This window comes from Bubalus bubalis, chromosome 6, assembly GCF_019923935.1.
Source record: "Bubalus bubalis isolate 160015118507 breed Murrah chromosome 6, NDDB_SH_1, whole genome shotgun sequence".
In the NCBI taxonomy this organism is placed as follows: Eukaryota; Metazoa; Chordata; class Mammalia; order Artiodactyla; family Bovidae; genus Bubalus; species Bubalus bubalis.
Genome location: NC_059162.1, coordinates 112,103,370 through 112,128,421, shown reverse-complemented (window position 1 = coordinate 112,128,421; position 25,052 = coordinate 112,103,370). Strand labels below are relative to the sequence as shown.

The following is a 25,052-nucleotide window of genomic DNA, read 5'->3' as shown; positions in this document are numbered from 1 at the left end:
TTTCTCAGGTAAGCAGGCAAATGACAGCAGGTGACAGGGTAAGGATTGAGAAGAATGCAGAGATGGTAGCTGCTGGGATCTACAACAGTATTGTTTTTAAAATAAAATTTAGGGATAATTACTAATTTATCCCTGGAGAAGGAAACAACAGCCTACTCCAGTATTACTGCCTGGAGAATTTCATGGACAGAAGAGTTTGGCAGGCTATACAGTTCACGGGGTCACACAGAATCGGACACAACTGAAGCAACTTAGAACACAGTTAGTACACATGAGTTTATACAAATATTACAAAGATACTACAGAAAATTCCATCAGCTTCCCCTAACATAAACAACTTACATTACCACAGTATACCTGTCACGACTGAGACACCAACATTGGTACAACACTAGTAACTATAACCAGTTTTTCCAACAATGTCCTTGTTCTGTTCCAGCATCTAATCCAGGACACCACACTGCAGTTACCTACAGGAGTTCTGAAGGCCCAGTCAAGATGGAGATGGCACCTACCTGCATGGTCGTGGGCTTCTTTCTCCAACTTAGCCTGAGAGACAGCTGACGACATGACTGAACCTGGGTTAGGATTTTGTCTCCACAATAAATGGAAGAGTAAGGCAAAGGGAGGGTACTGGCAAAAGTGTGACTGAGGCACAGTGAGGAAGAAAGTAAAAACAAGAGTTTACAAATCTGAGATGCTGGTAATGTAAAAAAGCAGGTATAGTACAAATAAAAAAGAAAGCACTAGAAGAATAAGAGGCAGGAGGTAAGTCATGGAATCAGGAGCCTGGGAAGACTGGATGGATCATCCCATGGACTCTGAAGTAACCTCAGGATAATGGCAGAGAGAAGAAAGAAGAAAACAAAGGATGATGCCTCAGGGTCCACATCTGATGATAATAAGGGGAAGAGACAGTTGTACTGTCAGACAGCATGAGCGTCAGAGGAAAAGAGATTTTGCACAAAGGAGGAGGAACAATCACTAAAGTGATTCTAATCTACCACCTAAACCAGAAAATGTCTGTGTAAGGTATTAATAACTACGGACAACAGAAGCACTTTGGGCTTAATGGTCCTCTGACTAAAGAAACAGAACTGGCCTGTGAACGGAAGAGGATGAAGAGCCTGATGCTGCCTGCTGATGCACCTACCACTGGGCAGGAAAACTGCAGTGAGAGAACCTCAGGGGGATAAAGGGAAGGTAAAATGTCAAATTATCAGGGCAAGATGGGTCTCAGTAACCCTAATAACACTGAAAAACATCCTGTGAGCAGTTTAACACACGGAGAAGTAATAAGCCCTCCCTCCCTCCCTCCGGCCCCTCCTCTCCTTTCGCTACTCCAATTCTAGGGATAAGGACCTCAGAGAAAGGGCTACCCTTGAATTTTAAACAGAGCTGACTTAAAAACAGCCGAGAGGATATTTCTACATAACCGCTATTTCAGACCTTGCCCATTATTCAAAATTTCTTATAAGTGAATTCAAGTAATATATTCCTTCTGCACTTAATACCAGAAAGTTGACAGTCTTTGATATACTGCATCCTATGCCTGACAATGCATTTAATCTAGCCTTTTTCTCAACTTCTTGAAGACACTAAATCAGCCCTTGCTAGCACTGATTGCTAGTATGTAATTATTTTTCTTTTTTTCTATATATTTTTCTAGCTTTCCTGAACTTCCTCAACTCCTCTTTGGGATTCATCTATCACTCTGTGTGCGTGCAAATATATGCTCAATGGTGAAAAGAGAAGAAATCAACATAGCTCTTTTATATTGTTAGGTCTGCAACAAAGAAAAGAGAGACCCTGGCCTCTCAGCTCTTAACTTTACCATTTTCTCACAACCTGGCACAGTGCTGAGGAGCCAGATGACTTCTGGGCACTCACGATCACTATCAACATGAGGAAGCTACAGTTCTACATACGAAGTTCTGTCTGGACAAAGACAAATCAGAAGCCAAAGCAGAATCAAAACCTGGCACAATGGCTCATGTTCTTCTCTGAAAGTGTTCCCCAATACTGCTTCCCAGGAGAAGTCTTGATATATTGATCAGCTACCACTGCCAACAAAGGTTCGTCTAGTCAAGGCTATGGTTTTTCCTGTGATCATGTATGGATGTGAGAGTTGGACTGTGAAGAAGGCTGAGCGCCGAAGAATTGATGCTTCTGAACTGTGGTGTTGGAGAAGACTCTTGAGAGTCCCTTGGACTGCAAGGAGATCCAACCAGTCCATTCTGAAGGAGATCAGCCCTGGGATTTCTTTGGAAGGAATGATGCTAAAGCTGAAACTCCAGTACTTTGGCCACCTCATGTGAAGAGTTGACTCATTGGAAAAGACTCTGATGCTGGGAGGGATTGGGGGCAGGAGGAGAAGGGGACGACAGAGGATGAGATGGCTGGATGGCATCACTGACTCGATGGACGTGAGTCTCAGTCAACTCCGGAAGTTGGTGATGGACAGGGAGGCCTGGCGTGCTGCGATTCATGGGGTCGCAAAGAGTCGGACACGACTGAGCGACTGATCTGATCTGTTCTGGTCTGATGCTACTAACATATCAAAACACACGCTCCTTTGAAAACCCCCTGAATCTGTCTTTAAAAAATTATCTGATACTGCATATCTCCCATATCAATGTAAAAACTGCCCAGAAAAAACCTATGGCAAACCTGGGATGAAGTCCAGCCAGTACTGTGCAGAGTCTGTCAAAAGACTAACACAGAATAAACACCAAGAACCTGAATCCGCCTCCATCTTCCCCACCTTCACTTTCCCAAAAGCAGAAAAAAGAACTACTCCCCTAGCACACTTTAGGTGTACCAAATAATTAGTTGTGTGCCCATTCCAGCAACCAGCTATTCATATCTTAGCCAGACCTGGACTAACACAAGATTAATAACTCCACTTCTGCAAATTAGTTCAACCACTTCAAAAGAGAGTTTAGCAGTTATCACATTTAAATAATACATCTATCTGGCGACCCCACAATCCACTGATAGGCATACACTCAAGGAAAATTTCTACCCAGAGATGAGTATCAGATATGCAGAGTAGCTTTATTCATACCTGACATGTGGCTATCATGTTTACCAACACAAATGTCCATCAGCAAGTAAACGAATAAGCAAATATATGGGAGCTTCAGGGTTGGTGAAGATGTGGAAAGGATGGTGCAAAGCACTGTGATCCACCCTTTCCCACACACCTTGCCCTATGCATCCCTGCCACCTGGCTGTTGCTGACTTAGGTAACATCACTAATAATGAGACAAACTGGCACCACGTGCCTCCTGATGAGATACACTAACAAGGACACAGTATCACTAACGTTATATTGCTGACAAAAATGCATAAACTAAAATTAATTTTAAAAAAAATCAGGTAAGTCCAAATTGACAACACAAAATCAATCTACCATAGTCACCAAAAATACCAATGTCATGAAAAACAAAGGCTGAAGAACCATCCCAGATTAAGGGAGATTAAAGAGACATTAAAAACTAAGTGTATAATTCAATCCTGAACCAGCAAAAAAAAAAAAAGCTATAAGATACATTGAAGAGATAATTAGAACAATTTGAATAGGAGATATGGATTAGACAACAGTATTATACCAATGTTACTTTTCTAAGATTTTGAATTTTTTACTGTGATTATGTAGAGGAATGTTCTTATTCTTAGAAAATAACACTGAAATGTCTGGAGGAAAAGAAGCATGAGGTCTGTAACAGACTCTCAAATGGAAGAGAAAACAACTACAAAAAATTAAAATTATATATACATATATATATTGGAGAAGGTGATGGCACCCCACTCCAGTACTCTTGCCTGGAAAATCCCATGGATGGAGGAGCCTGGTAGGCTGCAGTCCATGGGGTCGCGAAGAGTCAGACACGACTGAGCGACTTCACTTTCACTTTTCACTTTCATGCATTGGAAAGGGAAATGGCAACCCACTCCAGTGTTCTTGCCTGGAGAATCCCAGGGATGGCGGAGCCTGGTGGGCTGCCGTCTATGGGGTCACAGAGAGTCGGACACAACTGAAGCGACTTAGCAGCAGCAGCATATATATATATATATACATATATATATATATATATATACATATATATATATATATATATATATCTGCATATATATGGACTGCATATAGAGTCCCCTGGACTGCAAGGAGATCCAACCAGTCCATTCTAAAGGAGATCAGTCCTGGGTGTTCTTTGGAAGGAATGATGCTAAAGCTGAAACTCCAATGCTTTGGCCACCTCATTCCAAGAGCTGACTCATTGGAAAAGACTCTGATGCTGGAAGGGATTGGGGACAGGAGGAAAAGGGGACGACAGAGGATGAGATGGCTGGATGGCATCACCGACTCAATGGATGTGAATTTGAGTGACGTCTGGGAGTTGGTGATGGACAGGGAGGCCTGGCGTGCTGCAATTCATGGGATCACAAAGAGTCGGACATGACTGAGCGACTGAACTCAACTGATATCTGCATATATGGAGAACGAAAAAAGAAAATTAGAGGTAAAGCAAATATGCTGTTCAGTCCCTAAGTCATGTATGACTCCTTGTGACCCCATGGAGTGCAGCATGCCAAGCTTTCCTGTCCTTCACCATCTCTTGAAGCTTGCTCAAACTCATGTCCATCAAGTTGGTGATGCCATCCAACCATCTCTTCCCGTCATCCTCTTCTCCTCCTGCTTTGAATCTTTCCCAGCATCAAGGTCTTTGCCAATGAATCAGCTCTTCGCATCAGGTGGCCAAAGTATTGGAGCTTCAACTTCAGCATCAGTCCTTTTAATGAATATTCAGAGTTGATTTCCTTCAGGATTGACTGGTTTGATCTCCTTGCTGTCCAAGGGACTCTCAAGAGTCTTCTCCAGCACCACAGTTCAAAAGCATCAATTTTTTGGTGCTCAGACTTTACAGGCCAACTCTCACATCCGTACATATGGAATAACTATAGCTTGACTAGATGGAATTTTGTTGGCAAAGTAATGTGCTTTTTAATACGTTATCTAGGTTTGTCACAGCTTTTCTTCCAAGGAGCAAGCATTTTTTAATTTCATGGCTGTAGTAAAGGTCTGCAGTGATTCTGGAGCCCAAGAAAATAAAGTCTGTCACTGTTTCTATTGTTTCCCCCGCTATTTGCCATGAAGTGATGAGACCGGATGTCATGATCTTCGTTTTTTTGAATGTTGAGTTTTAAGCCAGCTTTTTCACTCTCCTCTTTCACCTTCATCAGTAGGCTCTTTCTTCAGTTCCTGTTCGCTTTCTACCATTAGAGTGGTATCATCTGCACATCTGAGGTTGCTGATCCAGCTTGTGATTCATCCAGTCCAGCATTTCTCATGATATACTCTGCATATAAGTTAAATAAGCAGAGTGACAATACACAGCCTTGACATACTCCTTTCCCAGTTTTGTTACATGCCTGGTTCTAACTGTTGCTTCTTGACCTGCATACAGGTTTCTCAGAAGGCAGGTAAGGTAGTTTGGTATTCCCATCTCTACAAGAATTTTACAGTTTTATTATCAGGAAATGTTAAAAATGGTGACCAAATTGGGTGAAGGGCATATGGAAAGTTTAAGTAATTTTTTGCAACTTTTCTGTACTGCTGTTTGAAATTATTTCAAATAAAGTTTTTTTTTTAATTGTATATATTTACACAACAAAATACTGACCAAGAATAAGAAATTAATTGATACCTGCAACATATTGCATGAGTATCAGTCACTTTGCCCAGCAAAAGGAGCCAGCCGCCAAAGAATATACACTGTCACATTCCTTTTATGATGTTCAACAGGTAAAATAATCAATTCTGACAGACGTCTGAACTCTGTTCACCATGGAAGCAGGGACTACTTATTGGGAAGGAGAAGAGGAAATCTTTTGGGGTGCTAGAAATGCTCACTATCTTGATTTAGCTGGTGACTACAGAACTCATACATTGTGTAAAAAATTTTCCAACTATACACTTCAGATTTGTGCACATGTTTATTATATTTTATACCTCAATTTTAAAAAGGTTACAATAAACCATAAACGGTTTAGCTAAGGGAGGAAAATAGTACAAGTAAAATATTTTAATGGACATAAAGCAAAACTATTTTAAAGGCAAATTTTCTGATAATACTAAATTCACTCCCTACTTAAATTTCTGTAATTAAAAAGATCTTATACCACTATCTTGATAACATAATCTATAAATATATCAACTTTTAAGACTATAAACAAGTCCACATTCAAATGAAGTAAGACTCAGGCACTAGGCTAAAACAATTCATTGTTTCAAACTTTAGAAAAAAGCTAAGTAAAAATATGAAAAGGTTCAAACATGAGAGAGGAACCACACTTACCACATCACTTATAATTTTAAAAGACTGAAAATCTCAATAAAAGCAGCACACTCCCTCAACATAATACAGGTACAGTAATGTTTGCACACAGAGTCTAACTATACACACAGTCATCCCTCAGCACAGAGGGGGACTGGTCCCAAGACCCTATCTGATATCAAAACTCAGGGATGCACAAATCCTTTACACTCTGCCCTCCACATCCAAGAACATGGAACCCATGGATACACAGGGCCAACTGTCTTAAAAAAAGAGAATAAATAAAGACATGCTCACGAGGTGGGATTAATAATTGTTTTTCTGTTTTCATGATTTGCAGCAATATTCTTCAATTACTTTTACAGCAAAGTACATTTTAACTCCCACAAAAAGTGTTTGCCTTGCCTGTTTGAAACACTTTTACAATCCCAACATTAATGTCAAAGAAAGTTTATTTCTTTTCAACATTAACTCCTTTAAAAAAACAACTTTAAGGTACAAAAATAAAAGGAAAAATTCACCTATTAGAGCAAAAAGCACATTTTCCTTCTGCACCCACCTGTATGACAATACCAACTCTCTTCATTTTTAAACATGCAAATTTTTAAAATAATTCTTAAAAATATGATCTGTTAACACATCTACTAATGACAAAAATTCATGAAGCAAAATTAGGCTTCACTACTAAACATTTATCCTAAAGAACAAAGGACTCCTTCCCCAACTCCCCAGGAAATCATCATTAAGTCAAAACTGTCTACATCTCTCTGTATCACACATTATTGTATGAAATTTCACAAAAATACTATTTATTTCTATGTTAATTATACTTTTTTATGACATGTCTTCAAAAATAGTATAGATGCTGTTGGCGTCTCTCATCCTAAAAAGAACTTAAATTTCAATTTACAGCACAAAATGAACACTGCAATTCAGCAAGATCTGAATCACTACCCACTGCCATGAAACTAAGGTCAGCTTTATTCCTAACAGCTCCAAAGCAAGATAAATGGATAAACAAATACTGTAATAAACATACCTTGGAAAAGTCTCAACAGTTAAAAAAAAAAAAGCCTAATTACTGACACATGCAACAACATGGACGTATCACAAACATTACACTAAGCAAAAGAAGTCAGAACCAAAAAGAACACATGTGCGATAATTCCATTTACATAAAACTGGCAGAAGAGGCAAAATTATCTATAGTCACAGAAAATAAATCAGTGGTGGGAGAAGGGAAAGGACTGCAAAAAAGCAGGAGGAAAGTTCTGGGGGTGATGAAAATGTTACATATCTTGATTGTCGTTATGGTTACAGAAATAAATACACTTCTCAAAACTTATCAAGATGTATACTCAGCATGAGTATACTTAAAATGAAGGCATTTTATTGAATATAAATTAAACCTCAAAAAGTTAATTTTGAAAAACACTAAGCTTACTAAAAGTAGACTGCCTCCTCAGAAAGCAGGGCATTACAAGACTAACATTTTATATTTCCTTTATGTTAAACTGCCTTTCTTTACACCTATTAAAAAAGATGTTAAATTAAGTTTTGGATAATATTTAAAACTGAGAAACACTGTTGAGAACTGTGCCTTCTTATACAGTTCCCATTAACCACATGTAGCTAAATCAATTAAAATTTAAAATCTAGTTCCTCCAAGAGGGAGAGTAATTTTACAGTAGTCAAACCTGACAAAGTACAAGTCAACCAAGTATCAAAGTCAGTATTAACAGTAATAAATCATGTTGACAGTATATGCTCTTGATATGATGTGATGAAAATGGCACTTTACTTCTGTGGTCTTCCTCCCAAAAACCCATGACCCATAACCAGGAGAAAATCATTAGACAAATTACAATATCTACTTGGAAGAAGCATTCTATGAAATACGTAACCAGTACTCCTCAAAACTGTCAAGACTGTTAACAACAGGGAAGTATGAGAAACTAACACAGACAAGGGGCGCCTATGGATTGGATACGTGACTAAGCGTAATGTGGTATCCTGGACAGGGTCCCGAAACAGACAGACAGACTAGGGAAACTAAGGAAATCGAAATAAACCTAGTGAATAAGCAACACCGGCTCCTTAGTTATAACAAATGCACGACAGTAATGTAAGACGTTAACAATACAAAAACTGGGCGTGGTATACTGTGGGAGCTCTCTTGTACAGTATTCTCAATTTCTCTGTGAATCTAAAACTGTTCTTTTTTAACTGGAGTATAATTGCTTTATAATGTTGTGTTTTAGTTTCTGCTGTACAACATAAATCAACTATATGTATACATTATCCCCTCCCTCTTTACAAGTATTCTTAAAAATAAGGCCTCCAAGGGAATTCCCTGGCAGTTCAGTGGTCAGGACTCCGAACTTCTACTGCAGGGGGCGTAAGTTCAATCCCTGGTCAGAGAACTAAGATCACGCACTATGTGCAGCCAAAAAAAAATTTTTTTAATTAAAAAAGTAAAGCCTACTGAGTTGTTGCAATAAAAAAGGTTTTCTGCATTTAAAAAAATGCAGGTTCCCTAAGTCACACTAACCATGTGTCAAGTGCTCAACAGTCACATATGGCTAGTGGTTACAGTACTTGATAGTGGAGATTTACAGAACATTTCTATCACAGCAGAAAATTCGGTTAAACGGTGCTAGTGTAGAAGGCTATTTTTAATGGGACAAATACAGAAGAGTATAACTGCCTACAACTTATGAACAGATCTACATCTACCCAGAATTAAAAACCCTCACTAAAATCTAAACATCCTCAATATGTTTATTATAGTTTCTAATTCAAACAATTACTTTTTGAAAATGCTTTTTAAAAAGTCAATGTAACATATAAACGTAACACTGAAAAATGTTTCACTCCCCAGAGCCCAATTCTCTGAAACTCTTTCAAGATATCCAAGATGTCAAATCTGTTAATTTTAAGATATTCTCTGCATTTTTCACTATGTTGGCACTGTACCAGTCATGGGTAAAACTGTTGACAGCTTTAGCACCATTCAAAGTAATGGCACCAAACTGTGCTAATACTCACCATGTTCTTCACTGCCATGCGCCATATATTCCCGAGAAAGAAAAAAGCCGGGTTTACTTAATTAAGAACGCCCTTAATAAGGCAGCAAATGCTGCCAATTAATCTTGGTTCCTGTGTACACATCTTTTTAATATTCCTAATGTGATGAAATAAGAAGTATACTTAATGAAGCACTTCTGCACGCCACCGTCTCCAAGAAAGGCATTGAGGTGCCTTTGAGTTACAAGCTCAACTACCTACTTCCGTTCATGAAATATCATATTGAGCTGGAAAGGGCTGACACACAAATAAAACCATTCAGACCTAGGTATATACCAGGCACTGTTTTCAAAAATGAACAAGGCAAGACCGCCACTTTAAAGAGAACAACTATTTGCTGCCAATTACAAAACTTAAGCTTTTAAGCAAAAGTTAAGATTTTAGAAAACTTCTATTCACTACCATGAGTTTGACAGATGTTTCTAGTACTTATACTTTCCAATAAGTAAAGGATTTTCTGATGCGTGTTGATATTAATGAGTGTGGAGGGTTTGATACTGTGTAATATAAAATATTCATTTAATGAACAAAATAGACCAATAGATTTTAATGTAATGGAATATAAAAGTGCACTGATATATAGTAATTCAAATTTCATAATGCAACTAACCTTTAAAAACTACTAGCTATCCAATTTTAGTGTAATATCAATGAAAATCTGAAATTACCTGAAAAAGCTCTTAAAATATTCCTCCCTTTTCCAACTACATACATGGCTTCATGAGGATGAATTTCCTTCATATACTTCAACTAATGTAATAAACACCAATGGACTGAATGCAGAAGCAGCTATGAGAATCCAGCTGCCTTCTACAAAGTAAGACATAAAAAATGATTTTTAAAAAGGGAAAACAGTGTCACTCTTCTCAGCAAATTTTTTAGAAATGTTTTAGAAAACTAGTATTTCTCATTAAAAATATACTGTAACATGTAAAGAAGTTATTGCTATTTTTAAATCAATAAATCATTTTAAATGTCTTAATGTGATAAAGATAGATATAACTGAAAAGCCAAAAGCTCTTTGGGTTCCTCTAATTCTTACAAAGGTAAAGGAGATCTAAAATCAAAAAGTTGAGAGCATCTATCTCAGAGAAAGAGGAAAATATAACACAACAAATATATAAATTAACTTCAAACAAACAAACATACACTTGAAAGCCTATCAAGAGAAATAAAACACCCCTGATGACAAGAATACCAAGATCCAAACGGACACTTCAAAAGTATCTCAGGTTAAAAATGTATTTTTCGAAAGACAGAGAAACTTTTCACATTCTGAGGTTTACTTATATGATTTCTTTAATGCCTCTACCACTAGGCTTTAAGACCCACAAGACAGGACCTTGAGTGTTTTGCTCATCACTATGGCTAGCCCAGCACCTGGAACAAAGCAGGTATTCAAATAATTTGTTGGATTGAAAACAAAACAAAAAAGACAAAAAACTTAAAAACAGAACTCACTGAGGTCTCTATTCAAATTAAAAGATGACACTTTTACAATCAAAATTTATCTATCTGCATAGTAATAACAATTATACCCGCTACCAATCACTGAAAGCTATTTATCAACACCACATGCCAGGCACTGTATTGCACATTTTAGACTTTTAATTCCCAAATCACTACGGGATATATTTTCCAGTAAGGAAAACAAGGTTCCAAGAAGTTAGCTTCTTTATCTATAGTTACAGGTAGTAAGTGACAGAAAATTAAACCCACATTTCTATTTAATGGCCACAAGCTTTTTCTCTACATACTGACACAGTGTTCAATACTGCTTATAGTTACTTTCTTCCTCCCATTTCCTTGCAATTTCAGAGGAATTTAGTTGTGGAAGTAACTTTTTCTCCTTTCCCCAATCTCCCACTCTGTCCCACTATCACTATCCTTCCTTCTCGTCACTCAAGCAATAGTGAGCCCCTCTGCCCTCTGGTTGAATGCGTACATGTGCAGTGGTGTCGGACTCTTTGAGACCTCATATCCTGTAGCCTGCCAAGCTCCTCTGTCCATGGGATTTCCCAGGCAAGAATACTGGAGTGGGTTGCCATTTTCTTCTCCAGGTGATCTTCCCAACTCAGGGGTTGAACCCATTTCTCCTGCATCTCCTACACTGGCAGGCGGATGTTTTACCACTGAGCTACTGGGGAAGCCCCAAGCCCTGTGGCTGGGGAAGAATACATATTCTCATAGTACACTATCAGAAATTTCATTAACAATAGCAGAACTAATAGATTAAAAAGTGTCAGATTCTAGAACATGAATTAAGGCTCTCTGACCTACCGATCTCACAAGATGGCTTCATCCAGTCACTCAATTAGCCATGGTTTGGGCAAAAACCATCTCAATTCCTAAGGGGCTAACCATGAAATCCCCTGGATGTAACCATCTCTTCAAGGATTGAGCCAAGATTTACCAATTATTAAGTACCAAAACAATACCTCTGACAATTCTGTCAGTCTCTGCAACCAAAGGACCAATACTGAGGAGGCTAGAGCTCCCAAGACTTCGAGGTTCAGAACAACTAGAATAAAAAGAGCTTTGTTCTCAAAGAACACTCTGGGCACAGTATCACCACACAAAAAGCTATTACTGTTAACTGTCATTTTCCCCACCTTGTACTTCTGAATAATATATGTTTCTTTTTTCCCCCTTTTGGTGGAAGGAGAATAAAATTAGCAACTAATAAACTAGTCAAGAAAAATTACAATGCCATAAACATGACCATGTTATCTGATAATCTCACCACAAGTCAATCTTTTCCAGAGAGGGCTCCCCAGAGCCTGTGAAAGTTTTACACTTTTTAAGCCTCACAAAGCCCTAAACATGCTTTACCTCAATATCTATATTATAAAGAAAATGAACAATACGAGAAAGGACTCTTCTACCTTAAAAATTAAGTTAGCAGACTTCCCTCGTGGCATAGTGGGTAAGAATTCACCTGCCAATGCAGGGGACAGGGGTTGACCTCCAGTCTGGGAAGATTCCACATGCTACAGAGCAACTAAGCCTGTGTGCCAAAATTTCTGAGCCCCTGATCTAGGGCCCAGGAGCCACAACTACTGAAACTGGAGCACCTAGAGCCCACGCTCCCCCAACAAGAGAAGACAACACAATGAGAAGCCGGAACACCACAACGAACAGCAGCCCCTGCTCTCTGCAACTAGAGAAAGCCCACACAAAGCAACGAAGACCCAGCACAGCCAAAAATAAATAAAGTAGCACCCTAAAAGAATTTTTTTTAATTTAGCTGCAATCTGCTAAAGAAACCTTGCCTAAAAAAAAAAAACACATATCATAGGAAGTCACGTTTGTGGTCTGTCACTCCACACATCATTCTCTAACAGGTCACTTTTAATAAAAGTAAATAAAAGTAATCCCTATCCTTTTCATCAAAATCTTGATATATTAATTTACTAACACAACAAGATCTGAGTAATAAAAAAATGACTTAAGCAATTAGCTATCAGCAAGTACATACAAGCTACAAAATAAATAGTACTTCTAAACGCTCCACTAAAAAAAAGTTTTTATTCAATACTTAGCAACTCTAGTATACAAAAACACATAATACAAATTTATGCTGTCTCCCTGATCCTTTCCCAAAAGTGAAAATCCCTGCTACCACTCAAATGTGAATTTAGATTCATATACAGAAGTCCTACCCTTCGAATCCTCTACGGACTTCCTCATATCCAAGTGTTACTTAATACTGTAAAAAGTACACATAAATTAAAATTTATAAAAGCAATCAATGTAAACTAAATAACCAATTAATTTTTCCAAACTAAGCCTCGTATTTGCTTATAGTTATTTATAAAACCTTTATCACACATGATCCTCTGAACCCACAAAATCAAGAAATTTTGGTAAAACATTGCACTTGGAACCAACTGTTCCAAGAATGGTTGGTTAGACCTACTAAGCCTCATTCACCAAAATATACACATGTATTTTAACTCTTCAGGACATGTAAATTAAAACCACCAAGATAAATACAGGAAAATTTTTGAGGAAAAGGGAAAACATCTAGAAGCTTCTGTGTGATTCTGCATAGAAAAGGCAACATTCCACCTTCTCTGAGACATGCTGCCACTCTTAGCAGTGGGACCTTTCAAGACCTCAACCCCATGGCCATACTAACTAGACCAATGACGAAAATTTGGACCAAGTTCAATCTATCAAAGTTTCCCTCTCAGCAATCTGAAAAGGGGACACTGAGCTAGTAACCATTTGGCTAGTGACACTAGAGCCTGAGTTTATATATGTGGCTCCAGGAATGAGGTGGCAATTTTCTTCTGTGTTTGCTAAAGCAGAAAAGGCCAAAGTGTGGAAAGACAACTAATGCAAGATACAAAGAGACATGAGATATATCTAGTAGCCGGCACGGAGAAAAGTGCTCTCTGGACTACTTTGTCTCCTGAATGTGTCCCAGTTCCTAGTTCATGTCCTTCATGAAGTTAAGTGCTCTTGGGTTCCTTAATATACCCTCTTACCTCTCCCCTCAGAGGACTCCTGTTCCTGTCTTATGTCATCGCAAAACCATTACGATACTTTAAGACAAATTCATACCAGGATCAATGCAGAAAAGGTATGATTATTCTTATTTATGGTTCATAAGGGATATGAATGGTACCAGAGAAATTGCTTATATTTACTATCTGTAAGTTCAGGAGAAATAATAAGAACAAAAATAACCAGAGCCTTAAAAGCAAAAATTCTCTGCATAAAGCCCTCAGTTTTGTGCTTCCCTTCAAAACTCACCTGTTCAAAAGTTCTGCTGGTTCACAGCAGGAAGTTTGAGCAGACTTTGTTCAGGTCCTTTTAACACTGTAAATAATAAAAGTATCACAGTAAATGACCCAGCAATCTCTTAGGAAACTTTAAAAACACAACTTTTACTAGGAATATGCTTTATAAGAAATGGATTCCAAACCTGGTTAAAATATTATAATTACCTGACATGCTTTTCATCCAGAGTCCCTGTCCTAAACTCTAAATAGTCTCTCTCAGTAGCTCTGGAATACGACTGAAAAATATATTTTTTAAACCAAAGTTCTAAGTGATTCTGATGAAGCTAATAAATGAGCACCACTATAGGGTTTCAGGAAATTATTCCTTGTCATTTTTATTCAAAACTACCAAATATCTGATAGAAAACTGAGAGCTAGCAAGATGGCAATACAATATGCATCCTATCAAATAATCAATGAGCCCAAGATGTATGACCACTGCCAAAATGTTGAAGGAGCAAAGCTCCAGGAGTGCCTTCAGCTGCAAAATCAAAACCTTCTTTTAACGCTCTGATGAGACAATATCTTAAACATCCACAAGACAATGATATTTCAAGTGACAAACTGAAACAATAGCTTCAAGAGATTTCTTAGCTAAATTCAAATGATGATTTGAAGGCTGCTACTGAAGAGTCAAAAAATAATAATTAAAAATTAAAGTTGACAATTTTACTGTCAAGCAATAAAGCAACTTGAGAAAGCCACTTTCATCTTTAATTTTGAAAAAAAGCAGCATGTTACAATGTCCAAAAGGTCATTTAACTTTATCTACTGCACTCTACATTTTATAAGAGCAAGCAGAAGCAAAAGAGGGGAGAACTAGGTAACAAACCCTTCTCTGGGCCTAACTCAAGAGAACAAGCTCTAGTGTATCTCCTATTTTAGTATAAATATAAACAAAGTTCAACTTCAAGGAAACTCTGTAGTTAACCAGAAAATATAAAATTGTGTTCCTTTACTTAATTGCTTGAGGTGAGGAAACATATCATACTTTGAAAGTATTTTTATAAAATTAATTTTGGCTACAGGATAATATTCTTTTGTTTTTCAAATCTCCCCTCTTCTCTCTCAACCTCAAATAAAATTATGGGCAATTCAAGAAAGGTAACATTTTTGTATTCCCGTGTAATTAATCTAGTACATTTCTCAGTCATGTGAGAGCATAAACAAATGGAAAAAATGCAATCTTGGTCAAGAAATAATAGGAGTCTAACTAACTTGTATGTGTTGTATGTCTACTTATATTTTTAAAGACATGCAATTCTTCAGGGCATTAAAAGTGAATGGAAATCCTAAGACCTGATCACCATAAAATCTAGTGGGGGTTAAGGGGAGGAAAAAAAAAACAAAACACTTGGATTCAGAGTTGTAACAACAATGGTCAAGTAATGTTAAGGCAATTCAAACCGCTGAAGAAAGACAGACATTGAACTTGCCTCTAATATACCAGGATTAACACCAACATAGGCTGGAGATTCAACCTAATGAGACTGGTCCCACTATAATCTATAAGAGATAGAATAAAACAGAAAAGTACTGAAAATTTAGTCATTAGAGGCTAATGAAGAACTACAAATGAAGTCAGTCTTCAAAAATGGCACAAATCAAAGATCCTTCAGAAGAGCAAAGATAAATAAGACAGTAATAATCTCATCATCCAAAATGGTTCCCCCAGATAGCAATCACTACCTAGTGTCATCTTCCAATGTGAAGGTCAAAAAAAAAAAGACATATGGAATATTAAAATGCAGAGTCATGAGAGCAAATGAACCCATATGACATCAAAGACATAATTTGGAACTGTCATTTCAAAAACTCACCAAAGGAACAAAAGAGAGAGAGGCAATTTGTAAAAACACTACCTCCTCCTGAACATCACTATCCCTGAAGCTGTAATTCCTAACGACTTATGATTTTCATGCAAGCCAAGACAAATTATTTTACATATATGCAACTCACCAACAAAAGCATTTCAAAATCAAAATATTAAATTCCTCAAGTGAATTAAAATGAAAGAAGACATTTGTGAGAGCTCAGTAGTAAGAATATGGAGATAAACTGAAAGAAAATCAGGAAAAAAAAATTTTCCAAAAAAAAGTCTACTAGCATAAAATTACTGAAGAACTAGTCTGAAAGATCAAAGCTGATGAACAAATAACTCAGCACAAAAAGTTTTACACATGTAAAATGCTATAAAAGATACACAAACAAATTGGTGGACCAGTCCCTGAGGAATTTAAAACCAGGCTGGACAACACAGAAGAGGAATTCTTTACCATTAAAAATGTGAATTAAAACACTTCTTCCAGGATATATTTCTTAATGATCTGTATCTAAATTTCAAAGGAAATTCATTTCTCTACATTTTCAAATAGTCTGAAATATTTCAAAGACCCTCTTTTTAGAAAGCAATTTCTTTTGAAAAATCCTTTTAGGCAGGTTATCATCAATCTCATTTTAAAACTTTTGAGAAAGCTATTTCATGACAATTTCCTGAAATACATGAGCCCCCTCAATTTTTCCAAGTTGGGGCAGGGAAGGGTGTCCTGCTGGGGGGAAAGGGGTGGGCACACTGGCCCAAATTTCAAGATTCTGACTTCCAAGAGTCACAGAGGTGTGGAAAAAGACTCCAGGACAACTGAACAACTCTACTTATCAGGACCGATGAGCTGGCACACTTTTTCTACTAGGTTCCTTGTGATTGTGCCTCTCTGGCTAGACTACCTCGGTACCTTCCCAGCCACACCTGACCAGCTCACTTCAGTTTCTACCACAGGGTCTTTGCCCTCGATTCCTAGCCTGGGGCTTTCCTCCCCCGTAGAGATAGAGATTAGCTCATTACCTGTGTTAAGTCTTTCCTCAAATACTGGTTTTTACTCACCAAGGCTTTCCCAGGGCACTCCACCTAAAATGAACCCCTCCCCCAACTCCCTATGATCCATTACCCTGATTTTTTCCCACATCACTTATCACTACAGTATATCTTACCTAAAAGTATGTATTTACCTGTCTAGGAATGAGGTCCACAGAAACAGGAATTTTTGGTCTGTTTTGCTCCCAGCACCTAATAGTGTTGTACGATCTCAATATTTTTCAAATAAACTAATGCACAAATGACAGAAGGAATGAATGGAAGCACATAGTACCTTCTCCCTCCTCAGTCTCAAAATCCTAAAATGTACAGAAAAGGCCAAGTACGGAAAAGGTTCAAAGCCTTTTCTTCGCTAGTGAATCACGACCATTACCTATGTATTTCCCATTGTTAAATGTCTGTGTGACATTAAGGACAGTGTGACATTTTTCCAGATACATTCCACTTTTTAAACTTTTTTCTAGTGTCTTCTACTGAAGTCAACATTTGTTGGGACAGAAATGTACATGTTCCACTTTGAGCACTACACTAACTAGTTAAACGCATAAAAACATCAAGGAAGGAGGCAACATATTTGTGTTCGAAATCAACAAACTCTGACAGGCCAGAGCTGCAAACACTAGGATAAAAGTTAGTGTTCTTTTAATCTAGAAAACCATTAGATTCTAAAAAGGAAATACTATGTAAGGGAAAAATATCTTCCATGCATACACACGGGGAACCAAAACTGCCTGTAATCCAAGGTATAAAACACTGAGTAAGTATAATCCAAGGTACACAATACTGGATAAGAAGCTGGTCACTGGTTCCCGGCCTTCCTCAATCTCTCGTAAGTTAAACTGAAATACTTACCTTTCTTACAGAGAAAATAGATGTGCTTACTTACAGAGAAAATAGATGTGCTTAAGTGTTCTTTCAGGGATAAAAATAATTTTTTAAAAAACAAAAACCCACAGCGCTAGATAAATGCAAAGCAACGTAACTGCTTCCCGAACACGGTCAGACAACCTGCTTCTCTATACCCTCTTCCCTGGTCGCTTGGTTTATGTTTCAGCCAGAAAACTGAAATAATTCTGAGTGTTTTCGTGGGGAACTGCTGTCACTCAAGGCTAATGCCCATTTCAACCTGATGTGAAGGCTGGGGTCCCAAAGCTGCCATGGGTTCTACTCTTCCCGACCTCCGTCCCAGGTTCCGATCATGGCTCCACCTTGGCTTCGGGCCTGGTCCAGACCCAGTCCTCTCGCCGCGGAAGGAGTCTCCCCAGTGCAGATGCTCGGTGAGGCAGGCAGGGGCGCATCTCCCCGAGGCCAGGTGTGGGGAGGAGCGCGAGCAGGAGCAGCTGTCTGGCCGCAGCAGCTGTTACCCCGGGCACCCCGAGGCTGGGCGGGCGGCTGGCCCGGAGGAGCAGGTAGCGGAAAGGCGAGCCCTCTGGCCCTGAGCGAGCCGGCCTGACACTGTCCACCCATCACCCTCCTCCCTTCCTCGGCTCCCCCTGCGATGCCAACGGGCCCGGGAGGAGGGGACTCCCAGCTCGACGGCAGAGACGCGCTAGGGTCCGGCGTGCCCCCAGCCGGGGAGGCGGCTCCCTCCGGCCCCGCACCTGACCTGTCCGCTCGCTTGACGCCCCAGCCGGCCAAGGCGGCTGCCGGGCGGCCTGGGGGTGTCCATGCGGCTGGCCCGGGTCGGGCTGGAGCGGCGGGGACACCAGAGCGGGCGGCAGGCCCAGGAGAGCCAGGCAGGCTGGCGGAGCCCGGGCCGCGGAGCGGAGCCGGGCAAAGGGAGTGAGACCGAGTCGCTGGTTACCTGCGGTCCGGGACAGGGGAGACTCTCGGAACCCGTCAGTCCTCAGCCTCAACAACACAAGATGGCCGACACGTCGCCACGCACGTCACGTGACAGCGTGCTGGCTGCGCCACGCCCCCCGCTCCGCCCCCGCCCCGCCCCGCCTCCCTCCCAGCTCCTCCAGCCTCCCACGACGTCCTTCCTTTCCGCCGCCACCCTCCCGTCTTCTCCGGACACGCCCCTGCCCGAGCCCCGGATGTCAGGCGGGGAGAGGGCGGGGCCGCGGCAGAGCGCAGGCGCCTGCAAGTCCCTGGGCCAGAGCTCTCCCCGCTTGCCCTTGAGTTGAGTGGAGTTGGTGTCCATAGTTGGATCTGGGCCAGTCGCCATGTGACTCACCGTCGTGTGTGCCCACTCCAGAGCCCGTTAGCAGTTCAGAAAGCTCTGCATCGTTTAGGAGCTGATTTTCCACACCATAACTTTTCCACAGGTTTTCGTTCCGCGTTTTCCCTGCTCATTAGCCATCCTAGAGAAAAACGGGGACGTGATACGCTGAAATTCAAAGCAGTTTGTCTGCTTGTTAACGGTTCTGGTAGAACTGGGAATTCATTCTAGAGTCTTGGAATCTGACAGCTGGGGAGGACTTTAGAGGTCCAGTCCCTCCTAGTGCGTCTCGGGCTATAACTCTTCCGCCTAAATATCTCTTTATTTGCGGATTGCCAGGTAAAATACAGGCCACCCAGTAGCATCACGGACATACACTAAAAAATTATTCACTGCTTTTTCTGAAATTCACGTTAAACTGGGTACCCTGTATTTTTATTTGGTACATAATGCAACTCTACCCTTCTCAGGTCATCCCATTATTTCCTTGTGCTTTCATCCTCTCCCTTATTTACAGGATCCTTCCTTTTACCTTTTAAAATACTCAAGTATCTTTCATCTTACAATTGAATGTTAAAACCTCCGATTTCCCCTACAACAACCTCCCCACCTCTTTGGTCCTTTTCAAAGCCAAACAGCACATGGGACTTTTCCTGGTGGTCCAGTGGCTAAAACTCCACACTCCCAGCATAGGGGGCCAAGGTTCAGTCTCTAGTCAGGGAACTAGATCCTGCATGCTGCAACTAAGAATTTTCATGTTGCAACTGAAGACCCCACGTGACTCAACTGAGACCCAGTGCAGCTAAATAAATACTTTAATTTTTTAAAAAGTCAAAAAAAAAGCACAGAAGAGGTGTTTTTAAGTACTTTCCTGATTTCTGTGCCTAGCAAGCAGTTATCAGCCATTCTAATGTGGCTTCAATCCTGACTGTTCACCCATTGCTTGCTCAGCCTACAAGTTGATAACTGGAGTTTTTCAGTCCTTATCATTTTTTTTTTTTTTTTTTTCAGTCCTCATGTTAACTCAAGGGCTTCCTCAATGGCTCAGCCGGTAAAGAATCTGCCTGCAATGCAGCAGACACAGGAGTTGTGGGTTCAATCCCTGGGTCAGGAAGACCCCCTGGAGGAGAAAATGGCAACCCTCTCCAGTATTCTTGCCTGATAAATCCCATGGACAGAGGAGCCTGGCAGGCCACAGTCCAAAGGAACACAGAGTCATACACGACTAAGCAACTGAGCGCACGCACACACACACAACTTGACTTGGTTCTTCCCCATTTTCAATGTCATTGACCACTCCCTACCTCCTGAAATACTTTATCCCTTCACCTTTATGCTCTTACTGCTCAAAATATGATCAATGGACCAGCAGTATCAGAATCACTTGGAAACTTGTTGAAACACAGAATCTTGAACAGGTTCTTCACAGTCCCAATCTGCTGAACTCTAGAATCTCTATCATCTACATTGTCCCCCTTTCTTTCCTCTATCTCCTGAGTTTAATGCTCCAGATATGACTATGTATGAAAGTCCTCAAATATGCCAGTCTGTTTTAGCCTTTGCACATGTTTGTTCCCTCTTGTTATGATGCCATTCCCAACACTTACTCCACTTTTCGCCAACAGGCAAAACTCCTGCTCATCTTTGAAAGCCAAAACCATGTGTTACTGATGTGGCTTGTCATGCCACATCTCTGAGGTTATGCCATCTATGCCTGTAATTTTATATATGTATAAAATATATATACACAAAATTTTATATATATTTAAGGTATAATTTATATACAGTAAAATTTAGCATTTTAAGTATGCAGTTTTATATATATTTAAGGTATAATTTACATACAGTAAAATTTAACATTTTTAGTATACAGTTTTGCAACTTTTGAAAATTTATATAGGTGTGTACAATTACTACTAAAATCAAGGTACATAATAGTCCTATCTCCCACAAAATTTCCCCAAATGACCCTTTGTAGTCAGCCCTAACATCCACTCTCAGCCCCTAAAAGCATTATTCTGTTTTCTGTCCTTATAATTTTGCCTTATGGTGTCATAGGAATAAAGCCATAGAGCATATAGCCTTTTGAGACTGGCTGCTTTCACTTAGGGCTTCCCAGGAGGTTCACTGGTAAAGAACCTGCCTGCCAATGCAGAAAACACTTAAACTATGGATCAGGAAGTAGCAACCTTCTCACTCCAGTATTCTTGCCTGGAAAATTTCATGGACGGAAGAGCCTGAAATTCAGTAACGCTACTGCAAGCCTCAGTACTTTCTTCTGTTTCATTGCTGAGTAGTATCTCATTGTATGTATGCACTATATTTGTCCATCCATTCCTCAGTTGGATATTTGGGTTGTTTTCACTTTCATGCATTGGAGAAGGAAATGGCAACCCACGCCAGTGTTCTTGCCTGGAGAATCCCAGGAACAGGGGAGCCTGGTGGGCTGCCGTCTATGGGGTCGCACAGAGGAGTCGGACATGACTGAAGTGACTTAGCAGCAGCAGCATGTGGAGAGGTTATGAATAAAGTAGCTATATTCACATGCAGGTATTTGTGTGAACAAAGGGTTTTAGTTCACTTGGGTAAATACCTAGGAATGAAATTGGTGGTTATATGGCAAATGTTTGTTTAACTGTATCAGAAACTGCCAGATCATTTTTCAGAGTGCCTTAGACATATTTGTAACCCAGTATAAGCTTTCAGAGAGCAAGAAACAAAGTTAAGACATGATAATGATGATGAGGAAAGCTAACAAAAGTCCCCTGCTTTTAACCATTATACATACTGTATTGTTCAACTTTGCATCCTCAGCAGCTGGCATTGTCCTGGCACACCGTAAGCACTCAAAAAATATCAATATCAATCAAATAAATTCTTGATTACCTATTCCTCAGGAAGGGCACTTTTCTCCTTTCATTCTCTCTGTCTCGCCAATGTTTCTTCCAACAGTAGTTTTAAAATGACAGCAGTCGACTCATGCCTGCCTTGTTGTTGTTCAGTCACCAAGTCGTGCCCAACTCCTTGTGACCACATGAACTGTAGCATGTGATCTTCCCTGTCCTTCACTGTCTCCTGTAGTTTGCTCAAATTCATGTCCATCGAGGCGGTGATGCTATCTAACCATCTCAGCCTCTGCCGCCCCTTCTCCTTTTGCCCTCCATGTTTCCCAGCATCAGAGTCTTTTCCAGTGAGTCGGCTCTTCACATCAGGTGGCCAAAGTATTGGAGCTTCACTTCAGCATCAGTCCTTCCAATGAATATTCATGATTATGTCTGCCCTAGTCATTGTATAATAACAAAGTTTCAGGTTTATTATATCATTGATAGAAACAGAGAAGTTGAAAATAATAGACCATTGGTGGGGAAGGAGGAATAAGGAGCTTAGCTCAAAACGAATTTAATTTGAAATGAACACAGGTTGATTAACTGTGACAGATTATATTTTTCTTAAGAAAATACATCTGTTCAACATACTCTTCTAGAACCTACCCACTACCCTCTCCAGATGTCTGACTCTTTGTGACCCCATGGATTGTAGCCCACCAGGCTCCTCTGTCCATGGATTGTCCAAGCAAGAATACTGGAGTGGGTTGCTGTTTCCTTCTCCAGAGAATCTTCCCGACACAGAGATCGAACCCATGTCTTCTACATTGCAGGTGGATTCTTTATCACTGAGCCACCAGGGAACGAGAGTTTAATTCTCCTCAATCCCTTATAACCAGTAGACCCTGGTGGAAGTGGAACAAGACGTCTTCCAATACTAAATCATAAAGGTGATGGAGCTTGTTTGCTCACAGTCCCTTTTAAGGCAAGAGCTGGTGTAAAATAATAATAATAATAATTTTAAAAAAGAGCTGACAAGACTTGGGGAAAGTCACCCAAGTAAGGGTGTTCACAGCAGTTTGGTCAGAAAAAAAGAAACCACATCAGTGTCCATCAGCAGGGAATTCACTGCACGAACCAAGGCCCATTCCCAAACCAAGGCATCTGTACCTGCTTTATCAGAAAAAAAGAAAATAAAAACAAAGTGGAGCTGAATGGACTGGCTCAAAAACACACCATGACCTACTAACATGAAAAAGAAGTTCTGGGACAGCATGCCACCAAATCCATATAGGTGATGGTAAATACACACAGACCCAGTTAGAAACCCCTGGAGGGGCGTATTCTAGGTTTTAACAGTGGTATCCTCTGCATAGCTAGGGAAGGGGTATATGAGCAAATACTCTTCTATATTTGGCATTTCTGTAAGGGTTGGATTTCTTTATTAAAGAGAATATATTACTTTTTAATCAGAAAAAAAAAAAAAAAAAGAGCTGACAAATGGTAAGTCCAAATGTCCTGAGGCTGCCATTTTGGGAGGAAGTCCAGACAATAAGGAGAGACCCAAGTAACTGCCCACATCAATAGCGCAGGTAAAGTCCCAGTATCAACAACCAGACATTTGAGTGAAAAATGCCACCAGATGATGCCAGCCCCAGCTAAGTCATACCCAGGCATCCAAGCCCAGGACGTCATGAAGCAGAGACAGATATCCTCACTGTGCCTTGTCTGAATTCCGGCTCCACCAGATCCATGAACATAATAAAATGGTTGTTTGAAGCCACTAAATTTTGGAATAATTTGTTACATACCAATAGTGACTGGAGCATATCCTTATGGATTGAGTTGTGTCGCCCCCCCCAAAAGATATGTTGGCCTCCAAACCTCAGAATATACCCCAGAAAGTGACTTTATTTGGAAATAGGGTCTTTGAGGTAATCAAGCTAAGATGAAATCATTAGGGTGGACCAAAATTCAGTATGACAAGTGTCCCTATAAAAAGAGGAAATTTGGGGACTTCCCTGGTAGCTCAGTGGTAAAGAGTTCACCTGCCACTGCAGGAGACGCAGGTTCGAATCCTGGTCCAGGAAGATCCCACATGCCTCGGAGCAACTAAGCCCTCGTGCCGGAACTACCGAACCCGTGTGCTGCAGCTACTGAAGCCCTTGTGCCTCGAGCCCGTGTTCCTGCAACAAGAGAAGCCACTGCCTCGAGAAGCCCACCCGCCACAACTACAGAGTAGTCCCCGCTCACTGCAACTGGAGAAACACCCACGCATCAACGAAAACCCAGCACAGCCAAAAATAAATAAAGAAGTAACCTTAGGTTGGTTTGTTTGTTTTTTTTAAAAGAAGAAATCTGGGCATATCCCTGGTGGTCTGGTGGTTAGGAATCCACCTTCCAGTGCAGGAGATGTGGGTTCAGTCACGTGCCATTAGGCAACTAAGCCGGAGAGATGCAGCTACTGAGCCCACGGAGTCTGGAGTCCGAGTTCTACAGCTAGAGAGAAGCCCGAGGTCCCCAACAAAGATACCATGTGATCTAACAAGACCCCATGCAGCCAAATAAGTTAATAACAAAGAAAATAAGCTAAAAAGAGGAAATCTGTACACAGAAATATATAGACAGAGCACTCCACGTGAAGATGAGGTAAGAATCAGATGATACTTCTACATCCCAAGAGACACCAAAGGCTGCCAGCAAACCACCAGAGGCTGGGAGAGAGGCATGGAGCAAGCATTCTTCTTCAGCCCTCTGAAAGAACCAGTCAGCACCTTGATCTTGAATTTCTATCACCCAGCACTGTGAGACAATGAATCTCTGCTAAGCCACCCAACTGGTGATACTTTGTTACGGCAGCCCTAGCAAAGTAGTGTTAGTTGCTCAGTCATGTCTGACTCTTTGAGACCTCATGGACTGTAGCCCACCAGACTCCTCTGTCCATGGGATTCTCCAGGCACGAATACCGGACTG

The 25,052-nt window shown here is 40.3% G+C and overlaps 1 protein-coding gene across 10 annotated transcripts in view; it reads right to left on the bottom strand.

Annotated features, from left to right (window-relative positions):
• Positions 1-19,026, bottom strand: part of GIGYF2 (GRB10 interacting GYF protein 2) — a 131,287-nt gene extending 112,261 nt beyond the window's left edge. For 7 of the 10 annotated variants that reach the window (XM_044945286.2, XM_044945287.2, XM_044945288.2 and 4 more), the window contains exons 1-2: positions 18,895-18,981; positions 14,190-14,255 (exon numbers count right to left, since the gene is read on the bottom strand). The gene's annotated coding sequence lies outside the window, so the exon portion shown is untranslated. Of the gene's footprint in view, positions 1-14,189; positions 14,256-15,654; positions 15,725-17,224; positions 17,363-18,894 lie in introns of those variants that run through there. The other 3 variants (XM_025289148.2, XM_025289149.2, XM_006042660.3) reach the window with 3 other exon arrangements.
• Positions 19,027-25,052: the final 6,026 nt, after the last annotated feature.